We start from the raw sequence: 22,975 nt of genomic DNA on the forward strand, positions 1-22,975 counted from the left end.
TTCTAAAGTGAAGCTTCTCTTAGGTTTCACAGTGATACTGCAGACAAGGATCTTTCATCAGCAGCATGACTCTCATGATCTTATCTTCAAATGAACTTTCTTCTACCAAGATATTCTAATCAATATATCACCAAATGAGCCCAGTTTCCGCACCTCAGTGGTATGGTTCCTTGAGAACTATGTCAACTTGCCATATTCTTTTCTCAATATTATTACTTTTCCCTCTAGACTCTGTTTTTAAACTCAAACATCCGTTTTGACATTCCTTCTATCTAAGAACAGAGTGAGGTTAATGACACAAATTAGGAACTTTGTAAAGGGTCGTAAATATCTGTCTTTTACCTGGAAGATAATGTCAGGATTGAAGGAGAACTAATGTGAAATTCTGGGCTTGGTTTTAAAGCAATAACTAGCAGTCATGCTGCCTCAGAGAACTGCATCCAGATAGGATCAGTAAACCGTAGGCAAAGTAAGTGGTTGCATCTGGGTGTGTTAAGAGGATGCTGGGAAGTCCCTACCCTTCCCCCTACACAAACACCACTTGCATTTCTCCATCTTCCTGCCTCTCACCTTTAGAGATCATTGCCTTTAGGTCTCAAAACCTTTTTAGGCTTTAAGAAACTCCTTAGCAGGTATTAATGAACTCAACCAGGGCAACATACCAAGGCTTAGGAGGAAGGGCCATTTTTAGGGAGGTAGGATCCAGGGCTTTCCTTGGAAGATACAGTCATGGGGAAACCACACTGTTACCCTTTTTCATTTATTTACCACCCATCTAGTGCCTAAGGACTATATGAGCCTAGAGGGATACGGAGATAGTAAAATATCATTCTCATCCTCAAGGGACTCACAGTTAATAGACGCCATCTCCCTAACCTTTTACATAGTTATATCCTATATAAAAAAGAAAAGATGTCACAAGATGACTAAAATGGGGAAAGTAGCTAGGGTATGTGTGGTTGGGTAATCTCTGTTGGGCCTTTACCCTGGTGATGACACCAGCCCTTCAATCACTGATGAGAGATGGGGGGACACTAGAAATCACTTTGGTCAATGGAGGGCATGATGCCCAGGGAGGGAACAGTGATCCCATAAGGACTGGAGGGATGTCCAACAGAACTTCTCAGTCCAGAGCTGGGGCCATGAATTTTCCTGTTGGGTTTCATGTTTTCAGGAAGTCCTTTAGAGAATTAAGTAAGGAGCCCTGGGTGATACTGGTCAGGCTGAAGAATAGAATCCCTCAGGACTTTCTTTTGGAGCCTCAGACAGAGGAAGGCAGATGAGAGCCATCGCATGCTATCAATGCAGACTTTTTACCCCAAAACACTGGAGGATGATTAAACTCTCTCCATCAGTAACAACAGCTAACTTCTGGAGAGATACACAACTGTGGGGGTTGCATAGCAGAATATTATGGGGAGAGAGGAAAATGGGGAGTGACTTCATAAAGTTTCCTAGTTGGGTTTACATGACCTTTTCCAACCTGACTTGGGACCTCTAGATACAGGCCTGAGTTGAAGCCGGCTCTGCCACTGATCAACTACATACCTACGGGCAGATCCCTCTCTGAGTCTGTTTCCTCAAAAGGTAAAAATAAACAATCTTACCTGGAAGCATTATTGAGAGGAGTAAGGATAACATACTCACGTACCCACCCCAGTTAGTATGTAGTCAATGAGCCAAAGCTTAGTGAACGGTTAACCGCTGGTTCGATCATTTATCTCAAACCCGATACCGTGGGACAACAGAGTCTGCTCAGCCAGCTCATTCTTGCAGGAGTTCAAATCCTGGGATTTTCAGGAAATATGCTTGTAACAGAAAATCATCCTATGTAATGAGGTATATCAGCTGAAACTGGGGCCAAATATTTCATTAAATCTTAATTGCTGGAAATAGGAAATTGGGGTGTGGAGGTGGCAAGAAGGTGCTATTTCCAAGTTGCCAGATTTTTCTTTTCCCCCAGAAAAAAACATTTTAAATTTACCTTTGAGACTGATTGTTTCGGAGGAGGGGGGACAAAAACACAACTTAATATTAGTTTAATCACATAAATGTAAAATCAAGATCCTAACTAGAAAGGGAAGGTTGAGACCATTCATTCATTCATTCATTCAACAAATATTGACTGGTCACCCACTGCATCCACACAAGGCCCTGACTACGTGAAAAGGTTGTATTTACTGGGGTAGAACTGCAACCCTGAGACTGGATTTCCTCGGGGTGTAGGAAGGGAGGCATGATCAATGGATGCTTGTCTGTGTGAAGATTGATCATTTCCACCTGGTGGCACGATGGGGACTAAGGGGGAAATATGTTTCCTATGCGGTAAGGGTAGAAGTTTGGGAGGGCCCAGTTGGGTATTTCTCTTTGCTACCTTATTATTTCTTCCTATTATTCTCACATCTTCTTCAGTAAAATTGTGTTAAATGGCACAGTCTGTTCTCTGTTATGGGGTAATTACAAGACATGCCACCACTCTTGGGTCCCCAGATGGTTGGCTGAAGTAAGCATTCTGTGGGAATTCCCAGAAATCCTTGGGGAGGAGAAGCCAGAGACTTCATGCAATCACGTGACGGGATAAAGCTCAGAGTTATTTGGGCAACAGGTACAAATGGGACCCTTTGAAGGCTGAATATCTCTGTGACACATTCGTCCTTGTGGGTGGCTTGAATGAGCCCCACCAAGTAACTGGGCACACTCCCGTGACACCAGGCCACTGGACACATTCCCAGATCTCAAGCCAGAGCAACTGACTCTCCATTAACTCAAAAAAATATTAAAAATGCAAGTCATTTCACATGCTGGGATGCAAATGTCCTGAGTCAGCTGCCTTGAATAGACTGGGAACTGTCATTCCAAAGCTACTTCCTGTTAGCTCTCTCTTTCCTTCCCTCTCTCCCATCCAAACTCCTTCCACCTATATTGTCTTGTGCCTACAGGAGGAAGTGTGCTGTGCTAAACACTGTGTAGGCTGCTCTGTCTCAATTATTTCATTTAACCCCTTAGAACAATTCGGCAAGATAGATAAAATTATCTTCTTCCGACGAGAAATGGAAGCTGAGAGTCCCAGGTCCAAAGAAACATAACTGGTAAGTAGGGAAGAGTCCTGGGGCCCAAATACATTTTCTCCAATTCCACATTTTTTACACAAACCACAAAGGAAAATGTATTTTAGGGCTAGTCTGGGCAAGACCTAATTAAGAAGTGAGGGACACCTGGGTGACTCAGCAGTTGAGCATCTGCCTTCGGCTCAAGATGTGATCCCAGGGTTCCGGGATCAAGTCCTGGAGGGAGCCTGCTTCTCCCTCTGCCTATGTCTCTGCCTCTCTCTGTGTCTCTCATGAATAAATAAATAAAACCTTTAAGAAATACTGAAAAAAAAAAAAAAAGTGAGATGTGTTGGCAGAAAGGCTCAGGATTTCCAGGCACACAGAAGTGCTTGTCTTGCAGGTGGACTCAGATCCAGTTGTAACTGAACCGAGCTGCAGGGGCTCAGGTTCAGACACTTCCTCTCCAGTCTGCCAATGGCCACAAGGGAAAAAGAAGTGCGAGGGGGCAGTTTCAGGCAGATCATGGGCAAAGTCAAAACCCACCCACCTTCCCTGGAGGAGAGGCGTGAAGGGACCATTATCTGTCCATCCCAGGAAATCAAGCAGTTGCCTGGAAGATTTCAAATACAGGTTTTACACGTAAAGTTTTACATGTCAATTGAAGCTTAAAAACCCCATCCTGCCTCCTGAGCAAAATCATCCTTATGTATAAAGGCATATCTATGTTCTATGGTTTGATCATTCCCGGCCATCCCTCTCAGGAAGAACAGGCCGCATAGCCTGTGCAGACCCGTGACCCTCTGCAGCTCAACAGAAAGGCACAGACCAGACTTGGAGAAACACAGACACCACCTCAGAATTACAATAGCCATTACTTCTAGGGTAAATCCAACTGCTTGACCCTCCAGATGATCTCCACCTGTCAGTTCCTTGCAGATTACTTTCTTACTCTTTTTGTCTTTTTTTGTCCTGTTTTAATTCAAGTGACCCACAGGCCTGCTGCGAGAAATCTTCCATTACCGCAGACATCCTGAAGGAAACTTGAAGGAAGCTAGAGAGATGAAGAGATGGAGATCATGTTTTCTTCCCAATGGTTGCTGTATAACTGAGGACAACTGTTACTTTATATCTTGAAAATTAGAGCTGCCTCTGGAGGCTCTAGGGCAGGGCCTTGATATTTGCATGTTTCTTCCCCTGCCTTCCCCTTGGACATCTTCACCCATGGCTTTAGAGGAACCAGCTACCTGTGGGAAGGAGGGAGAGACATCACGCAAGCGGAGCTACCAGCTCATGGTAAGCCGTCGAATCGGCTTCTCTGCAGTCGTATCATACAATTAAATTTAAAAGCCAAACCAAATACCACCACCTGCCACCCACTCTACCTTTTTCTTGACTCTGCTTTACAGTAATGTGATTTTTCCATCACTGAGTAATGATATTGTGATGACCTTGAGGGATTTCTATGCTGGATTCCCAGAAACAGTTTGGGGGAAGAGTGTTACTTCTCTTTTGCTTCCTCTCCCCAAAGGTCCCTTCTTTGTACCTCCAGCTTATTCTTCACTCATTCTTCTTTTGAGGGAAATTGGTCTCTGGTTCCCCGTACATCCCACTCCCACACCAGTGGCCAAAACACTCAAAAAACCAGAGCTGGCCCCTCGGCCATTTGTAATAATAACCTCCTACAGGTGCTGAAATCCCACTTGTACTTGAATTTTTTTTTTCCTCCTATAGGATTCGTCTTGAAGAAAAAAAAAATCAGGGCAGCCCACAGAGGACAGAGCATAGACCAGAAACCCCAGAGCCTTCCAGCTTCATGTTCGTTAGGTTCCCATGAGCCACGTAGAAGAGTCTAGCATAGGGAAGTAAGGTGAGTGCTTTCTATGCCCCATCCCCCTCACCTCTTCTGCTTTTTTCCCTTTGCTCATTCATTCATGCCACCGTTCAACCATCAGAAGCAGATGTTGAGCACCCACTGGCTGTCAGGCACTGGTCTCTTCACATTCCCGTAACTGCAGAGCTCTCTCCCCACTCTTTCAGGTCTCTCAGGAGATCCCTTCCCAGAGCTTCCCCTGTGTCCTAATTCTATACTTCACGGGAGCCCTCTCTCCTGTTCCCAGCGACTCTGGCTAAAGGCTTTGGTCCATTTTGCTTGTCTTTCTCAAGAACCAGCTCCTGGTTTTGCTGATCATACTGTATTTTCATTCTCTGTTTCATTGCTCTCCACTCTGATCATCATTATTTCCCTTTTTCTGCTAACTTTGGGTTTCATTTGTTCTTTCTCTAATTCCTGTAAGGGTGAAGTTAGATTGTTTCTTTGAGATTTTTCTTGTTTCTTGAGGCAGGCAGGTATTGCCATGAACTTCCCTCCTAGAAACTCTTTGGCTGTCATCTTGTTGATTTTACTGTGTCATTTTTCTGTCTTCATTTATCTCTGGGTATTTTTAAAAATCTCTCCTCCTAATTTCTTTGATGACCCACTGGTTGCTCCATGCATTTGTGGGTTTCCCAGTGTCCCCTTCTGTAACTGATTTCTGGTTTCATGCCATTGTGGCTAGAAAAGATGTTCGATAAGATTTCAGTCCTCTTGAATTCGTTGAGACTTGTTCTGTTTTGCCAAACAGGTGATCCATCCCGGGGATCATTCCATACATATTTGAGAATGTGAATTTTGCTGCTTGGGATGGAATGTTCTATATATATATATATATGTGTGTGTGTGTGTATATATATATATATACACATATATATATTCCATCTGGTCTAATGCAATGTTTAAGGCTGACATTTCCTTATTAATTTTCTTTTTTTTTATTTTTTAAAAAATTTTATTTATTTATGATAGTCACAGAGAGAGAGAGAGAGAGAGAGAGAGAGAGAGGCAGAGACACAGGCAGAGGGAGAAGCAGGCTCCATGCACCGGGAGCCCGACGTGGGATTCGATCCCAGGTCTCCAGGATCGCGCCCTGGGCCAAAGGCAGGCGCTAAACCACTGTGCCACCCAGGGATCCCTCCTTATTAATTTTCTGTCTGTGAATGTCCTCTCCATTGAGACTTGTGATCTCTTCATCAAAGATGGGCCCTTACTTGCTCCTCCTCCCCCTCTCACGTCTCCTCTAGGTCTCTCAGGCTTTTTGCATTTTTTAAAATTCTTTTTGCTTTTTGCTACTCTGAGTGGGTTTCAATGCTTTGTCATTCCACTCACTGGTCTGTTCTTTCATTTCATCTAGTCTGCTGTCCAACCCTTCTACAGTATTTTTCACTTCAGTTATTGTGTTCTTCACCTCAGCGACTTCTTCTTGTGGCTTTCTTATATTTTCCTGCCTCCTTATGGAAGTTCTCGCTCTGGTCATCCATTCTTGTCCTGAGTTCAGAGAACACCTTTGTGACTATGACTGGGGATCTTTTTTTTTCCTTAATATTTTATTTACTTATTAATGAGAGACACACACAGAGAGAGGCAGAGACACAGGCAGGGGGAGAAGCAGGCTCCCCATGGGGAGCCCGATGCAGGACTCGATCCCAGGACCTCGGGATCAGGACCTGAGCCGAAGGTAGGTGCTCAACCACAGAACCACCCAGGTGTCCCTATGACTGGGAATCTTTATTAGATAGACTACTCAGGTCCATTTCATTAAGGTCTTTCTGAGGTTTTGTCTCACTCCCTCATTTACAACAGACTCCTCTGTTTCTTCATTTTGCATAGTGCTCTATGTTTCTATGGATTAGGTGAAACAGAGAACTCTTTTAAGAAATATTGAAGGAAGAGCCTGGCGGAGGTGATGGAACTTCTTATTCACCCTTGCCCTAATTCTCGGTTGTCTCTTGAACCTTTGTGATTATCTGAAGGGCCTAATTTATTCTTAACAAGTCCCTATTGTTAAGGGTGTTCCAAGACCTATCAGTGTTCCAAGGAGAGGAATCTCAGTTAACACCCAGTTTCAGGCTGATTGGAAGTCAGACCCTCATGCAGAAGCTTTTGAAGTATGCAGATTATACAGTCCTGTGGGGCCACCATCATTAAACCCTGTTCGTCTCCAGACTGGGACATTTGGACGTGTCCCTGGGCAACACTTTAAAAAATCAGGGCACCAGTTGAATGTATAAGTTCCTTTCTGTGAGGTTGTACTGAGCTGCAGCAAGTCCAAGAGGGTGTGTAAGGATGGTGTCCCCTAATACATTTTCTGGGAGCAGCTTCACAGCCTCTAGATATACGGAGAACATGAAGCCTATCTCTCGGGCTGAAACTCCAGGATAAGAAAATAAGCCTTTTTCACATGAAGCCTGTGGGTGCCTTTCAGTATGCAGTCTGTGCAGTGCCCTGAGGGTGTTGGCCAGCCTAGAACTGTCTTTCTGATGGTTTTAGCTCAGGATCACTGCTCCCCTTGGCCACCAGCGCCAGGTGAACCAGGGGTGGCCGCTGGGTGGCTCACATGAAGCTGCTGGCTTTAGCAGGGCCGCTGGAGAGTGTATGAGGTGGGGCCAGCTTCAGAAGAAGGGAGTGGGCAAATGCCTCGTCTGCATGCACTGTGGGTTTCGGGGATGCTCTGAGAGAGCGTCCTGCTGGCAGGCACATGTTGGCCCCAGGTCGGGAGTGAGAGAATGTCATGACCCTTGACTTCTGCTGGCCCCAGCCAGGGAGCAGGGGATTGCTGGGACCTCTGTGAGACAGCAGGAGGAAGCTGTGCACCTTTGCCTGTGTTCAGCAGGGCAGCTGGAGAGAGCACAGTGATGGCCACTGGCACCTCTCTTTGAAGGAGAGAGACTCAACTCTTGCTGCCCCTCCAGCAGGTGCCCCCCAGACCAGCAAATGAATATCCTTTAAGTGCAGCATAGGTGATTTTCAAGTTGGTGCTTTTGCACGGGATCCTGGGGTGAATGAGACCCCACACAAGCTATTTAAAAGAAGACTCTCAACTTTCTATAGAACTTTGGGTCCCCATTGATTTTCTAAGCCAGATGTCTTGGGGGAGCTCATATCTCTGGTGCAGATCCCAAGAGTTGGATGGCCTCATGTAAGGCACCAACCCTTGTTCCTCCAGGAGAAGCACCAGATGGGTGAGATTCCTCCCTATTGCATGTCCCCACACTGGAGCTGGTGTTTTATTGTCAAGACCATATCCTAGTCTATCCATCTATTTTGACATTGTCCTTTTATCCTTTGTTGTGGGGAGCAGTTCATCTAATTTTCAGATCATTTTGGGAGAGAAAGGAGATGAGCTCAGGATCAGCTGTCTTGAAACCCTCCTCCCCAAAGAACCTATTATTATTTCTTGTAAAGATTTTTAATTTTTATTTATTCATGAAAGATGCAGTGAAAGAGGCAGAGACACAGGCAGAGGGAGAAGCAAGCTCCCTGCAGGGAGCCCAGTGCAGGACTTTGTCCCAGGACCCTGGGATCACAACCTGAGCCAAAGACAGATGCTCAACCACTGAGCTGCCCAGGTGTCCCCCCCAAAGAACTTATTAAATGTGGGTCCTGATCCAGCAGGTTGGGTGGGACCCAGGATTCTACACGTCTAATAATTTGTCTGGTGATGCCAAAGCTACTCTGAGGAGATCCAGACATTGAGTAGCAAGGACCTAAAGTTTAGGTCCTAGCTTAGATCACTGCTAAAAGTATCTTCCAGCCTCAATTGTTGTGAAGACTCCCTGACTCTCATGCACTTGCTGGCCACTCTGAACATCATCAATGACTTCAGAGCCCCAGATATGCCAGGCTCTTCAAACCTGTGTGGCTTTGTACATCTTCCCTCTGCCCTTTATCCCCTTCACTGGATGAGCTTCTTCATGGCTCAGCTCCCATGGAACCACTCCCATGGAACCTCCCCCAACTCCCCAACCTACCAGGCAGTCAGGTCCTCTCTTCTCTGTGTTCACCATTCTGTACCATAATATGCTGTTTACATTTCCTGGTCCATAGCAGAGGGTTGCTCAGGTTATGCCCTACACAGGGATCCTTGGCCAAGAAGGCAAGAAGGGGCTAAAATCCATTCTGTCCTCCACTTGTTATCCTGAGCCCTGGCACAGAGCTGCCTCCACCAGGAGGAAGGGCTGACTTTTTCCAGATCATACAAAGGTGCCGCAGGGGCTGATGGTCTTTTCTACCAGACATGAGGTCTCATTCATCTTTTGGCTTCTGCCTCCTAGCACAGGGCCTGTCATGGTTCAGCATTCAGTAAAATATCTGTTGAATGAATGAATGATGAGAGAAAGAAATGAAAAGCTACAGAGAGGAATGCACAGACAATAATTTCATTCAGTTCTGATGGTAAATCAGCTGAACTGTGAGTAAGAGATATGAGATTTGCTAATGTGATGCTAAGGAGGCAAGGTCCTCAAAGCCCCATTTTTACTAAAAGGATTATAACAGGTATTAGTGAGAAGAGATGTAAAGGCTGCAGTCAGCACCTTTAGAAAAAGTCATCAGAATGAGCAAAGAAAGAGGCTGCCCACAGCCAATCCTGACTTGTGATGTCTTTTCAGATCTAGGGGAAGATGAGGGAGACTCCAAAGATCTTATTTGCTCATAAGCTTTAGAGGCCATTGAAAGCAACTGTTTCCACAGCAAAAACATCCTGAGAACAAAAAGAGGTGATAACAAAACCATGAATTCACCTAGAAGGGCTGAAGTCAGAAACAGAATAGAATGTACCCGCTTGTGAAAGTTAATCTCCTCTGACTGTTAGGGGCCTGGGCTTTGTTGAGAAAGACACAGCCCAGATGAAGGAGCACCTCCATGCAGGCTTTTCATCGGGTCTTTTTTGATCTGCTTTGCGAGAGCTCCTCAGTTGTTTCCACCTGATAAGGCTGTGAGCTTCCCGAAGTGGGGACTCAGACATAGACACCTCTTATCTTCCTGGGATCATGTGATGCTTCCCGAAATGAGTAGGCGCTGGACTTGCAGGGAGTTTACAGCTGCCATTGATGATAAAATAAGAAAGTGCAAAGTTCTAATAATTCTCAGCCAACACGACCAGAACTTCATTTTGGAATTGTGAAAGAGATTCCTCTAAGAAACATGCTGATACCTTGCAGAAACCCACCCTGGACTTTGCCTTCCTACATCGTCTACTTCTCACTAAGGCCAGTTTCTGAAGATACAAGCATGGTTCTGTAGTAAGGGGAACTGAGAATCTGGAATACTGTGTATTATCTTGTGACTTCAGGATAAAATGTTACTCAAAACATAACCTAAATTCAACACACACACACACACACACACACACACACACACACAGAGAGAGAGAGAGAGAGAGAAAGGAAAGAAGGGTAAATTCTCTAAATCCCCATTTATCTCTAACCAGAATTTAATCCCACATTTCCTTGCCTCCAGCTAGTGTGGCAAACAATCAGAAAGAGCGTGACAGCTCTCTGGGCCACATCTTTTCATCTAAGGGACTTTCTGTTCTTGTTATCTGACTAGGATGAACTTTGTGATCAGATGATGTGTAGTCATCATCAAAAAGAATAGAGATAAGCTCTTTTGATATGTTACCATCATAACGTTAGCACTAAGATCTGACCAAGAACCTACGGGCTATTCTTGAGGCAAGAATTGAGTAAATACAAAGTTCCTCTTTTTAAGGCAATACAAAATGCTGACTTCAGACATTTATTTCCTGTGTTATTTCTAGAAGGAAGGCAGGCAGGCTAATTTTTTTTCCATAAGAAAAGAAACCACGTTGCAAATGTTAATTTTTTAAAAAAAGGCTTTCAGTTATTTTTTAAAAGATTTTATTTATTTATTTATTTATTTATTTATTTATTTATTTATTTGAGAGAGAGTGAGAGAGAAGCAGTCTCCCTGCTGAGCAGGGAGCCCAACGTGGGGCTGTATCCCAGGACCCGGAGATCATGACCTGAGCTGAAGGCAGGTCATTTTAGAAAAATTTGGAAATCATCGAAGAATTCAAAGAAGAAAGGTCCCTCCAGATACTACCAACCAACACCACCTTACTGATATCTTACTTTAGCTTTTCAAAAGCTATGTTCATATATTCACTAAGTGAATCAGATGCAGGCTATGTTTTGAACTCTGAGGAGCAGTGCAACTATGGAAGTAAAATACTCTGGAAATGTTAAATGTTAAATTCAAAAATTAAGACAGTATGTGACTCTCGATCATGACTTTCCCTGGATGAGAATGCAGTTTTTCTGATCTGTAAAATGACTTTCTGTTTTTGTTTTTTTTTATTTTTTTTTATTTTTTTGTTTTTTTTATATTTTTATTTTTATTTATTTATTTTATTCATAGAGACACAGAGAGAGAGAGAGAGGCAGAGACACAGGCAGAGGGAGAAGCAGGCTCCACGCAACAAGCCTGATGTGGGACTCGATCCCCGGTCTCCAGGATCACACCCCGGGCTGCAGGCGGCGCTAAACCGCTGCGCCACCGGGGCTGCCCTGTTTTTTTTTTTTTTTTTAAAGATTTTATTTATTTATTCATGACAGAGAGACAGAGACACAGGCAGAGGGAGAAGCAGGCTCCACACAAGGAGCATGATGTGGGACTCGATCCCAGGACTCCAGGATCATACTCTGAGCTGAAGGCAGACACCCAATTGCTGAGCCACCCAGGCATCCCCATGACTTTCTGTTTTATTTTTTATTTATTTATTTATTATTATTATTTTTTTATGATAGTTACAGAGAGAGAGAGAGGCAGAGACACAGGCAGAGGGAGAAGCAGGCTCCATGCACCGGGAGCCCGACGTGGGATTCGATCCTGGGTCTCCAGGATCGCGCCCTGGGCCAAAGGCAGGCGCCAAACCGCTGCGCCACCCAGGGATCCCGACTTTCTGTTTTAAAACAGATTGGAGGGCAGCCCGGTGGCTCAGCGGTTTAGCGCCGCCTTCAGCCTAGGGCCTGATCCTGGAGACTGGGGATCGAGTCCCATGTTAGGCTCCCTGCATGGAGCCTACTTCTCCCTCTGCCTGTGTCTCTGCCTCTCTCTCTCTCCTCTCTGTGTATTCTCATGAATAAGTAAATAAAATCCTTAAAAAAAAATAAAACAGATTGGAAAGGTTTGGACACACTGGTTTGCTGTCTACATTTTGGGGGAAAGCTGAAAGCACCTTCTCAGATACTGAGATATCTCTTATGGTTGGCCCACACACAAAAAGAAAAATCCATTTAGGAAAGTTAGAGAAACCCCACACATGATTTATCAGGCAATTCACGTGTATCTTTTTCAAAGAAGATTGACTCCGGCTATTTTATTACTTCTAAAACATCTCTTCTCAGTGTCCACAACATTCCTTCTTCCTTAGCTCTTCTGTCTTGGCTCCTTTACCTGGTTCTCAGAAGAAATTGGAAGTGATCTAACTCCTTTGGATACCTCACAGTAGACAGCTACATTTCTTATTCTATTAATACTGGCATTGCCTTGAGGCCGAGTCCTGAAGTTTCAAACTTCCAACTTTGATTGAAGCACCAAAAATGTTTGAGTCAGTATGTGTGGCTTGGCATCACAGCCACGACAGTCACCAAGTCCTTCCCTTCCCCATGTCAGACCCTGTTCTTTGTGCTTTACAAGTACTAACTCATTTAAGATTCATAATTAAACCCTCATAACTTTCCCACGAGCTGGACACCATCATTTCCCTATTTCACATATGGGGAACAGAGAGTGATTGGCCCAAAGTCGCAGAGTTGGTAAGTGACACAGCCTTGACAGGACCAGTCAGTGAGCAACCACAATACTCAAGTGTCTCATCTCAATGCATTTCCCCTACTGCAAAATTACATTGATTCCTTCTATCTACCTCTGTCCCTCAATGTGTCCACTTGCATGACTGAATATGAAGTTCCAGAAAGCTGCATCCTTGAACTACTCCTTTCCTTGAGGTCCATAGGAGAAGCCACCTGTTTGCCCATGAAGCCTCGTTCACTCCCTGTCCAGAGGAGCATAATGGGCACTAACATTCTATGCAGGCTACTAGGGGCAGGAAGGTCGGTTTTCTCGTTCATTTAGCACAAAGATTCTCTTAGGTTGAGGGAGTCTCCCGTCCTGTCCCTCCCCAGCCACCAACTTCATGAGAAAAGTCACCTGGGTGTCAGCTTCACATGATCAGCCTCAAACAGAAACAGGTCATGTGTTCCTGACAGCGCAACCTCTTGCCTCGGCTTTACTGCTAAGTGCAATTCATCTCCAGAAAGAGTTTCAAGAAAGGAGTGTGGATGATAAAAACTTTGTTGCATGACGTGCATAGGCCCCATCAGCTTTCATTTTCTCAGCTGGGAGCATAACCAACATGACTCAAGCAAAACCAGAAGCCCTCAAGTTGTCATATTAACAATGCTGTTCTTGCATGAGGCCGCATAAAACCCTGGGATGGCAGTAGCGTGGAAGTTCACCATCACCCCCTACATTTTACAAATAAGGAAACTGAGACCTATAGGGGACTCAGGGCATGTTCATGGTAACACAACTCATTTGTGACTTTAAAAATATGTACTTCCTTTTTGGCTTATTTCCTTTTAAAAAAAGAAAAGAACAGAAATTATTTAGCCTCTCTGGCCTTCTAGAAATGGCTCATGGAATCAGGCTCATGACATGAAGTCAACACTCCATAGTCTTATATGGAGGAAGCTGCAGTTACTACCCCAACCCCAAAATAGGTCATCTTGGACCTTCGGGTTTACCCGGGGCCATGAAAAAGGACGGTGCCTAGACTTTGGTCTCTTAGCTACTGTGACCCATTGCTGACTGGCCCTTGAGCATCTGTTGGTCTCTACTACCCTCGCAGGCTGCAGATATGTTCCTGCAAAGGTCGTCTTTTGCTCACATGTCTGCCACCAGGGATTCTTGCCATTGCTCTTGGGGTCCAGGTGCTCAGGGCAGGTCATCACAGGCATCCCTCCTTGCTCCCCCACCAGAAGTCTCATCCTATTGGATCACTGTGCAAAAGTGCAAGCAGATCCCCCACTCTCACAGAACCTGCCACAAGTTCCCTCTCTCCAATTCCCTATCCCTGCCAATCTCATACCTTCTCCCTTTTCCTGAACATCAGGCCACCTCTTTTCCTCTTTGCCTGCCAACTCCAGTTCTTATCATCCCAGAGACTTTCCAAAGCAAGGGTGACAACTGATCCCTGAGGCTAGAAAGCCCTGAGCTCCAAGACCCAAAGCCTGGGTTTATACTCTTCCTTTCATGGGGAGGCTAGAAAGCCACATCCCTGTTTTCCTGAACCAATTATCTGTGTGATTGTATATGTTCAACCTCTGACTCTCTCTCTCCCAATTATAAATTTCATGAATGAAGAAATAGGACTAGGTTAAGGTTAGGGTGAGTGGTCTGTAGAAATAACAAGTGTCTCAGAGGAGAGAGAAAGGGGTGTGAGTGACATTAAAAACTATTAGGAGGAGTACATTTACCGGGCTTGAGAACAAATTTGCCATGAAAGATGTGAAAAACAGCAGTCAAGGATGATTTAAAAAAATTTTTTTAAATTGACCCACCCAGATGTGCTATGGGATGGTGACAGGAGGATTAGTTTGGTTTGTTTGTCTGAAGTGGCAGATGGTGGAGGGCTTGTGAGCAGTGAGTCTAGTTTAGAACCTGTAAGACACTCGGGAAGGTTGTCCTACAGCAGATAGATTTGTGGGGCTCACTGTTCCAAGCACACAGAAAATCAAAATGAAATTGCAAAGTGGGCAAAGTTATCTTTAGAATCTCTTTCCTCTTTTACAACCCCAGTTCCCTAATATTTTGCTTATCCTCATCCACACCTGCTCTTAAGAAGCAATCGGGGGCACCTCGGTGGCTCAGTCAGCTAAGCAACCAACCCTTGGTTTTAGCTCTGGTCTTGATCCTGGGGTTGAAAGTTCAAGCCCTGAATTGGATTCCATGCTGGGCGTGGAATCACATGTTTTAAAAAAAGTCATCTGATCATCTCACATAATCTCAGTTTAAAAGGTTAACTATTGATGAAACACAATGAGCTAGCTCTCTCATGTTGAACTCTCTTGTGGAAGCATAGCCTCTACTCAAAGGAATGTTAATAACACCACTAATCAGAGCCAGTGCTTATTACAGCTCTTTCTATGGGCCAGGTGCTACTCCAAGATGAATGCCTTCCCTGACATCATGAAGTAAGAAACATTTTATTGGTGAGAACACTGAAACCCTGGGAGGCTGCATGACTTGTCCAACGTCACATGGCCAATTCATAATGAAGCAGGAAACATGCCCTGGCATTGTTGTAACCACTATCTTGGGAATGAAAGCGTAAGTGTAGAAATGTAAGGAGAATTGGAATGTATAGTAAACTGTGGGGGGGGGTGGGGAGACAGCAGAATGCAGGTCCCGTGGTGGGGGTGACTGTAGTCTCATCTTGCTAACTGGTGACTATGATTTCAGGGACTCTGCCTGGAACTAACCTCAGACAATTGACTTAATCTCTTTCTGTTTCATTTTCCTTATATATAAAAGAAGGAGGAACAACCCCCACACAAGGTTATTCCTTATAGCCACATTTGTAATAGCAAATAGCTGGAAATAACCTAAATGTCTCTTGATAGGCAACTGGCTAACCAATGATTGTAAACCCATAAAATGGAACGTAATGCAGCCATTAAAAAGGAGTAAGGGTGATCTCTATATACGGCCATTGAGCGATTTCTAGAATATATTGTTTTACACACACACACACACACACACACACGGTGTGGAACTGGCTATATCATATGCTACAATTTAAATAAATAAGGGTGAGAGGAATATATATACTCCTTTATATTCGTTTTTTTTTTTAATTTTATTTTATTTTATTTATTTATGATAGTCACAGAGAGAGAGAGAGAGGCAGAGACACAGGCAGAGGGAGAAGCAGGCTCCATGCACCGGGAGCCCGATGTGGGATTCGATCCCGGGTCTCCAGGATCGTACCCTGGGCCAAAGGCAGGCGCCAAACCACTGCGCCACCCAGGGATCCCCATATTCCTTTATATTCGTAATGCTAATATAGGAAATCTATAGAATTGGCTGCTTCAAGAGAACAGGGTTGATGGGGAGCAGAGAGACAGGAGGAGGGAGCCCTGTAACAGTTGAGAAACCAGTGGGAAATACATGGCATACTCAAAAGATGTCATTGAATGGAGTTTCATGAATGAATGGTTCACAGAGGTGTGGACAGGGCTGGAGTACCCAACAGAGGATGGTGACGTGACCAACCTTGGGTCTGCTCATGGGGGAATCACTACCATGACTAGGCCCCAAGGGACAAGGGAGCAAGTGGCCATCTGAACCCAGAGAGAGAGAGCTGTAGATACAGAAGGAGCCCCTGGACTGATGCTGGACCCCTCCCCCCCAGATGTACCCACAGTCCAGCAAAGAAACAGCTGAGGAAATGGATACTCTGACCTCATTCCCTCCCTGCCCTCAACATTCTTTTCAGTACCTTCCCCTGGGGGAAACCCTACAAGAAGCCCAAGGGCAGAGGACACTGTCAGTGCACCTTGCAAGGCTCAAGGCGGGTGGAAGGTGGATCAGGACAGCAGACAGAGACCATACAGCCTTCTCCCCTTGTACATTTACAACTATATGAGTGTGTAGCTTACTCAGTATTGCACACACAAAGAAAGAAATTGAAAAATAAAACATGAAACGCAGGGTTGGAGTAGCCAGTTTCTGAGACTCTCCCTCCCTTCAAACTCTACCTCTTTCTTTGAAATCACGCCCCATGGCTCCATCTAGTGTCCAAACGATGCCTCACTGTTCAGAGCGCAGCGTCCCTTTAGGCGAAATTTAGGATGAGTCACCCTCTCTGCCCAAGTCACTGGCTTGTGTAAGCAGTTTTCACTGTGAATTATACACACTTGATGAATGATCTTATCCCCTAATATTAGAGAATACTTATTTTGAGACACACAAGATTTGCTGTTTTTTTCTTAAAAGAGATGGCAGAAATTAAATTCAATTTTTACCTAACTAGCTATGCTGTTTTTCCCATTTTTCAAATTATTAAATAAACTTAGAGGTAAGCAGCATGCAATCTAAGACTGAATCTTCCATAAGCCCACTTTTGAGCTTGTCACTCCCCTGTTCCTATGTCCTCAATGCAGTGAATCTCAACCATGGCTACCAAATAGTACCCCCGGGAGTCTCCGCAAGCCCCTCTTGGAGATTCTAACTTAATTGGTTGGAGATGGGACTCGGGACATTGATCTTTGGTTTTGTTTTTAGGATTCCCCAGTGGTTGTAATGGGCAGCCGGGGCCAGGAAACCCTGCCTCTGTGGTTCCTTGCTGCCTGCGAGGTGTACTTGCCTCACTACTTAGGATGGGATCTTGCCACTTTAGACAAGAGAGGCTACCTGTGAGCCACTTTTCCACTCTCTGTGCCAGACCCAGGCCACACTCTTTACATGCTAGCACCTTGAATGTTTTGCCTGCTTCCTCCCTCTCTCCTCTGCCATTGTCCTGCCTGTTATTCCAGACCTGCTGAAGGGCTTCTCCTCCTCCTATAATTTATCTGGCCCTCATTCCCAAACAGGTAGTCCTTCCTCCTCTGAACTCCTGTAGATTTTTTTTTTTGAAACCACTTTTATGGTCCCTTTTTTACTTTAATAGAAAATCAATGCGATGACAGAGTCTGCTCTTTGCTTATCGAATTGCCAAGAAGCGAAAAGGCTGGTATTTCTGCGAGAAAATTGATCACTCCCCGTGTGATGAGAGTGTAAGTCGATGCACCAACTTTAAAAGCAATCTGGCAATATGTGTCAAAATGCATTCTGTTTGAGCCAGCGATTCGGCTGCTGGGGAGTTAGCCCACAGCCATAATCATACACACAGACAAAAATGCAAAGGAGTCCTTGCAGCATTGCTCATAAAACAAGATGGGAAAGAACTGAAGTGTCTCCTGAAGACAAGACTGGTCAAGTAAGTTATAGTTCATCTATGCAGTGGTATCCTGAGCAGTGGGGGGAAAATGAGGTATATCCCTAGATGCACAGAGAGAACAATTCTAAGATATACTGTTTAAGAGATCCAATACAATGTTCTAGAATGCCCCATGTGTTTTTTACAAATTAATAAATATGTATTAGTCTATGCTTGCAAATGCACTGAGCAGCATTGCAAGGATGCACAGGCACCTGTTAATAGTGACCAATTGACTCTAGGAAAACAAACTATAAGCAATGGCTCCTGGGTGGCCAAAAAACAAAAGATAAATCTGTAAAATTCCCTTTATATTTGAAAATATTGAATCACACTTGTAAATAACACATATGTCAAGGAAGAAAGGATCATAGAAATTTGGAAATACTGAAAACTGAATGATAGGGAAACTACCACCTACCATGTCCTGTAAGATACAGCTAAAGTGGTTCTTTAAGGGAAGTTCATTTAAATGCTTATTTTAGAAAAGAGGAAAGCTGAAAGTTAGTGAGCTGTGTGTTCAACTTGAGAAATTAGGAAAAGACCAATAGAAGAAAAGAAAACCAAGTAGAAGGAAATTGATAGTAAAGGTAAAAACAGAAGTTCATGCAAAAGTAAACAAAGATGCAAAAGAGAGAGTTCATGAAATCAGAAGTTCTGTTTTATTTATTTATTTTTAAAGATTTTATTTATTTATTCATGATAAACACACAGAGAGGCAGAGACACAGGCAGAGGGAGAAGCAGGGTCCATGCAGGGAGCCGGATGTGGGACTCGATCCCGGGGCCCTGGGATCATGCTCTGAGCCAAAGGCAGATGCTCAACCGCTGAGCCACCCAGTCATCCCAGAAGTTCTGTTTTATAGAGCAATCTCTGCTGAGACTGAGCAAGAAAGAAAAAAGAGGGAAAGAACAGCAATACTATGAGTGGAAGGCATATAATCAAAGATAAGACAAAGATGTTTTTAAATGTGTGAATTTAGGTTAAACATTTGGAAATTTAAGTGAAATGGACAAATTCCTAGAAACTTTTGATATAACTTATCAAAACTTACTTAAAAATAGAGAACCTGAATAGCTATTTAAGAAACATAAACAACATTTAAAGTCTTCCTACAAAGGAAATATTAAGTTCCTATGTTTTCACAGATGACTTACACCAGACTTTTTTCCTTTAAATTAGTTTCAGAGGTAGAGTTTAGTGATTCATCAGTATATATAACACCCAGTGCTTATGACATCACGTACCCTCCTTAATGCCTGTCACCCAGTTACCCCATCCCCCGCCACCTCCCCTCCAGCAACCCTCAGTGTGTTCCCTATGGTTTGCCTCCCTCTCTGTTTTCATCTTATTTTATTTTTCCCTCCCTTCCCCTATCTTCATCTGTTTTGTTTCTTAAATTCCACATATGAGTGAAATCATATGGTAATTGTCTTTCTCTGGCTGACTTACTTCACCTAGCATAATGCCCTCTGTCATTGCAATTGGCAAGATTTCATTCTTTCTGATGGCTGAGTAATATTCCCTTGTGTATATATACCACATTTTCTTTATCCATTTATCTATCAATGGACACTTGGGCTGCTTCCATAATTTGGCTATTGTAAATAAATCTGCAATAAACATAGAAGTGCATGTATCTTTTTGAATCGGTGTTTTCATATTCTTTGGGTAAATATCCAGAAGTGAAATTACTGGGTCATGTGATATTTCTATTTGTAATTTTTTGAGAAGCCTCCATACTGTTTTCCATAGGGGCTGGACCAGTTCACATTCTCACCAGCAGTGCACAAGAGTTCCTTTTTCTCCACATCCTTATACTTGTTTCTTGTGTTGTTGATTTTAGCCATTCTGACAGGTGTGAGGTCTGCCTCACTGTGTGAGGCATTTGTATGTGTTCTTTGGAGAAATGTCTGTTCATGTCTTCTGCCCATTTTCAAATTGGATTATTTGGGGTTTTTTTGTGTGTGTAGAGTTGTATAAATTCTTTATATATATAATATATATATTCTTTATATATTTTGGATAATACCTCATCAGTTACGTCATTTGCAAATATCTTCTCCCATTCAAGTAGGTTGCCTTTTAATTTTCTTGATGGTTTCCTTTGCTGTGCAGAAGTTTTTTATTTATTTTTTATTTTTAAAAGATTTTATTTATTTATTCATGAGAGACACAGGGAGGGGGGGTGCAGAGACACAGGCCGACGGAGAAGCAGGTTCCATGCAGGGAGCCTGATGTGGGGTTCGATCCCGGGGCTCCAGGATCAAGCCCTGGGCCAAAGGCGGTGCTAGACCGCTGAGCCACCGAGGGTTCCCCAGAAGCTTTTTATTTTGATGTACCCTCAATAGTTTATTTTTGTTTTTCTTTCCCTTGCCTAAGGAGACTTCTCTGGAAAATGTTGTTACAGTTAATGTCAGAGACATTACTGCCTGTGCTTCCTTCTAGCAGTTTTATGGTCTTAGGTCCCATATTTAGGTCTTTAATCCATTCTGGGTTTAGTTTTGTGTATGATGTAAGAAAATGGTCCAGTTTCATTCTTTTGCATGTAGCTGTACAATTTTCCCAACACCATCGTTTTTAAGATTTATTTTTTATTTTTTATTTATTCATGATAGACATGGAGAGAGAGAGGCAAGAGACACAGGCAGAGGGAGGAAGCAGGCTCCATGCCGAGAGCCCGACGCGGGACTCGATCCCGGGACCCCAGGATGGCGCCCTGGGCCAAAGGCAGGCGCCAAACCACTGAGCAACCCAGGGATCCCCCAACACCATTTGTTGAAGAGACTTTTTCCCATTGTGTATTCTTGCCTCTTTTGTTATACATTAATTAACCATATAGTCATGGGCATATTTCTGGGCTCCCTATTCTGTTCCATTGATCTTTGCATCTATTTTCTTTTTTAAAAAAATGATTTTATGTATGTATTGGACAGAGAGAGAGAGCACAAGCAGGTGGAGCAGCAGAGGGAGAGGGTGAGGGAGAAGCAGATTCCCCACTGAGCAGGGAGCTCGATATAGCTCGATATGGGACTTTATGGGATCCTGGGATCATGACCTGAGCCAAAGGCAGACACTTAGCTGATTGAACCATCCAGGTGGCCCTGTGCATCTATTTTCATGCTGGTACCTTGCTGTTTTGATTGCTACAGCTTTGTAGTATATCTTGAAATCTGGGATTGTGATATCTCCGGTTTTGTTCTTCTTTTTCAAGATTGCTTTGGTTATTTGGGGTCTTTTGTATTTCTGTACAAATTTAAGAATTATGTGTTCTGGTTCTGTGAAAAATGCTGTTGATATTTTGGTAGGCATTGCGTTAAGTCTGTAGATTGAGTTGAGTGATATAGACATCTTAACAATATTTGTTCTCCCAATCCATGAGCATGGAATGTGTCTTTCCATTTGTTTTTGTCACCTTCAATTTCTTTCATCAGTGTTTTATGGTTCTCAGAGTGCAGGTCTCTCACCTTGGTTAAGTCTATTCCCAGATATTTTGTTCTTTTTGGTGCAATTAGAAATGGATTGTTTTCTTAACTTCCTTTTCTGCTACTTCATTATTAGTGTATAGAAATGCAAGAGATTTCTGTACATTGATTTTGTATCCTGCAATTAATTACTGAATTCATTCATCAGTTCTAGCAGTTTTCTAGAAGCCTATTTTAAACAAATATCCTCATCCATCTGAAACTCTACTCAAAAGAGTACATGTCAGTATTTTGGATCTGGATATATACTATTCCTCTTCTCTGAAGGACATTCTCAACCCATGTATTTGTGCCTGTTGCCTCGATGATATCATACATGCAGGCCTAGATAGCTTTGCAATAACAAATGTACCATTATTATTATTCTCCAAAGGAAGTTACTCATTCCACTGCAAATAGATGTGATCTCAGGACTGATTTCCTCCTAGATTGTATAATATAACCTTAACCAAATTTGAGCACAGCATCCAAATGTTCATTTTATTTAAATGTGAATTACTGGCTTTGAGCTAAGGCCAAATTTTCAATCCCCTGTCCAAATCTGATGCCAAATTATCCATGGTTGCTCTGTGACTGCTAATCTAAGGGAGCAAGAACACTGTTTGGCAGAATAGGAGAGTACATTCTTAACCTTCATTTTTCTCTTCTTGACTACTCATCTAGATGCAGTTTAAATTCACTGTCAAAACACAGCATTAAAAAAAGAAAAACACAGCATTAGAATTCAAGTTATTTGAGGCACTTGGCTGGCTCAGTTGGAAGAACATGTGACTCTTAATTTTGGGGTCATGAGTTCAAGCCCCACATTGGATGTGGGGCCTACTGAAAAAAAAAGAATTAAAATTATTTAAGGGAGAGAATTATACATCTTTGTCAATGCATTTATTTTGAGCAATAATAGTACAACGAAGTTCCAGTACTGGGAAAGAGTTTGGCTAATCTCCTCAAGAATATTACAGCAATATATAACTTGAAGCGACTTTTTCTCCCTCTGTATCTAAAGTCATTGGGCCAAGAGTAATTAATTAGGGTTGAATGCAATTCTATAGTAGATATTTTGCTATGGTTTTATATTTTGAATATCACTTTATTTTATTTTATTAAAGATTTTATTTATTTATTCATGAGAGACAGAGAGAGAGGCAGAGACATAGGCAGAGGGAGAAGCAGGCTCCCTGTGGGGAGCCTGATGTGGACTCCATCCCGGGGACTGCGGGATCACGCACGACCTGAGCTAAAGGCAGATGTTCAACGGCTGAGTCACCAAGGCATCCCAACTTTATTTTATAATTAATGTAGTTTTAATGAGTTAAGCACAGGGCTATTCCCAAATGCTTCTACACATATGTTTACAAACACTTTCATTTCAATGAAAGAAGATGCAAATAACAAATACTTTAAATACTTTCAGTAGGGCAGCCCGGGTGGCTCAGCGGTTTAGCGCCACCTTTAGCCCAGGGCCTGATCCTGGAGAACCCGGATTGAGTCCTTCGTTGGGTTCCTTGCATGGAGCCTGCTTCTCCCTCTGCCTGTGTCTCTGCCTCTCTCTCTCTCTCTCTCT

General features: G+C 43.3%; 1 protein-coding gene across 5 annotated transcripts in view; it reads left to right on the forward strand.

The window, feature by feature from the left end:
- Nucleotides 1–22,940, forward strand: part of PDCD1LG2 (programmed cell death 1 ligand 2) — a 90,458-nt gene extending 67,518 nt beyond the window's left edge. For 3 of the 5 annotated variants that reach the window (XR_004813375.2, XR_004813376.2, XR_004813378.2), the window contains 6 exons: nt 3,007–3,089; nt 4,035–4,343; nt 4,782–4,917; nt 15,105–15,279; nt 17,621–17,929; nt 20,548–22,940. The gene's annotated coding sequence lies outside the window, so the exon portion shown is untranslated. Of the gene's footprint in view, nt 1–3,006; nt 3,090–4,034; nt 4,345–4,781; nt 4,918–15,104; nt 15,280–17,620; nt 17,930–20,547 lie in introns of those variants that run through there. The other 2 variants (XR_007401647.1, XR_007401648.1) reach the window with 2 other exon arrangements.
- Nucleotides 22,941–22,975: the final 35 nt, after the last annotated feature.

Source organism: Canis lupus, chromosome 1 (assembly GCF_003254725.2).
Source record: "Canis lupus dingo isolate Sandy chromosome 1, ASM325472v2, whole genome shotgun sequence".
NCBI classification, from domain to species: domain Eukaryota; kingdom Metazoa; phylum Chordata; class Mammalia; order Carnivora; family Canidae; genus Canis; species Canis lupus.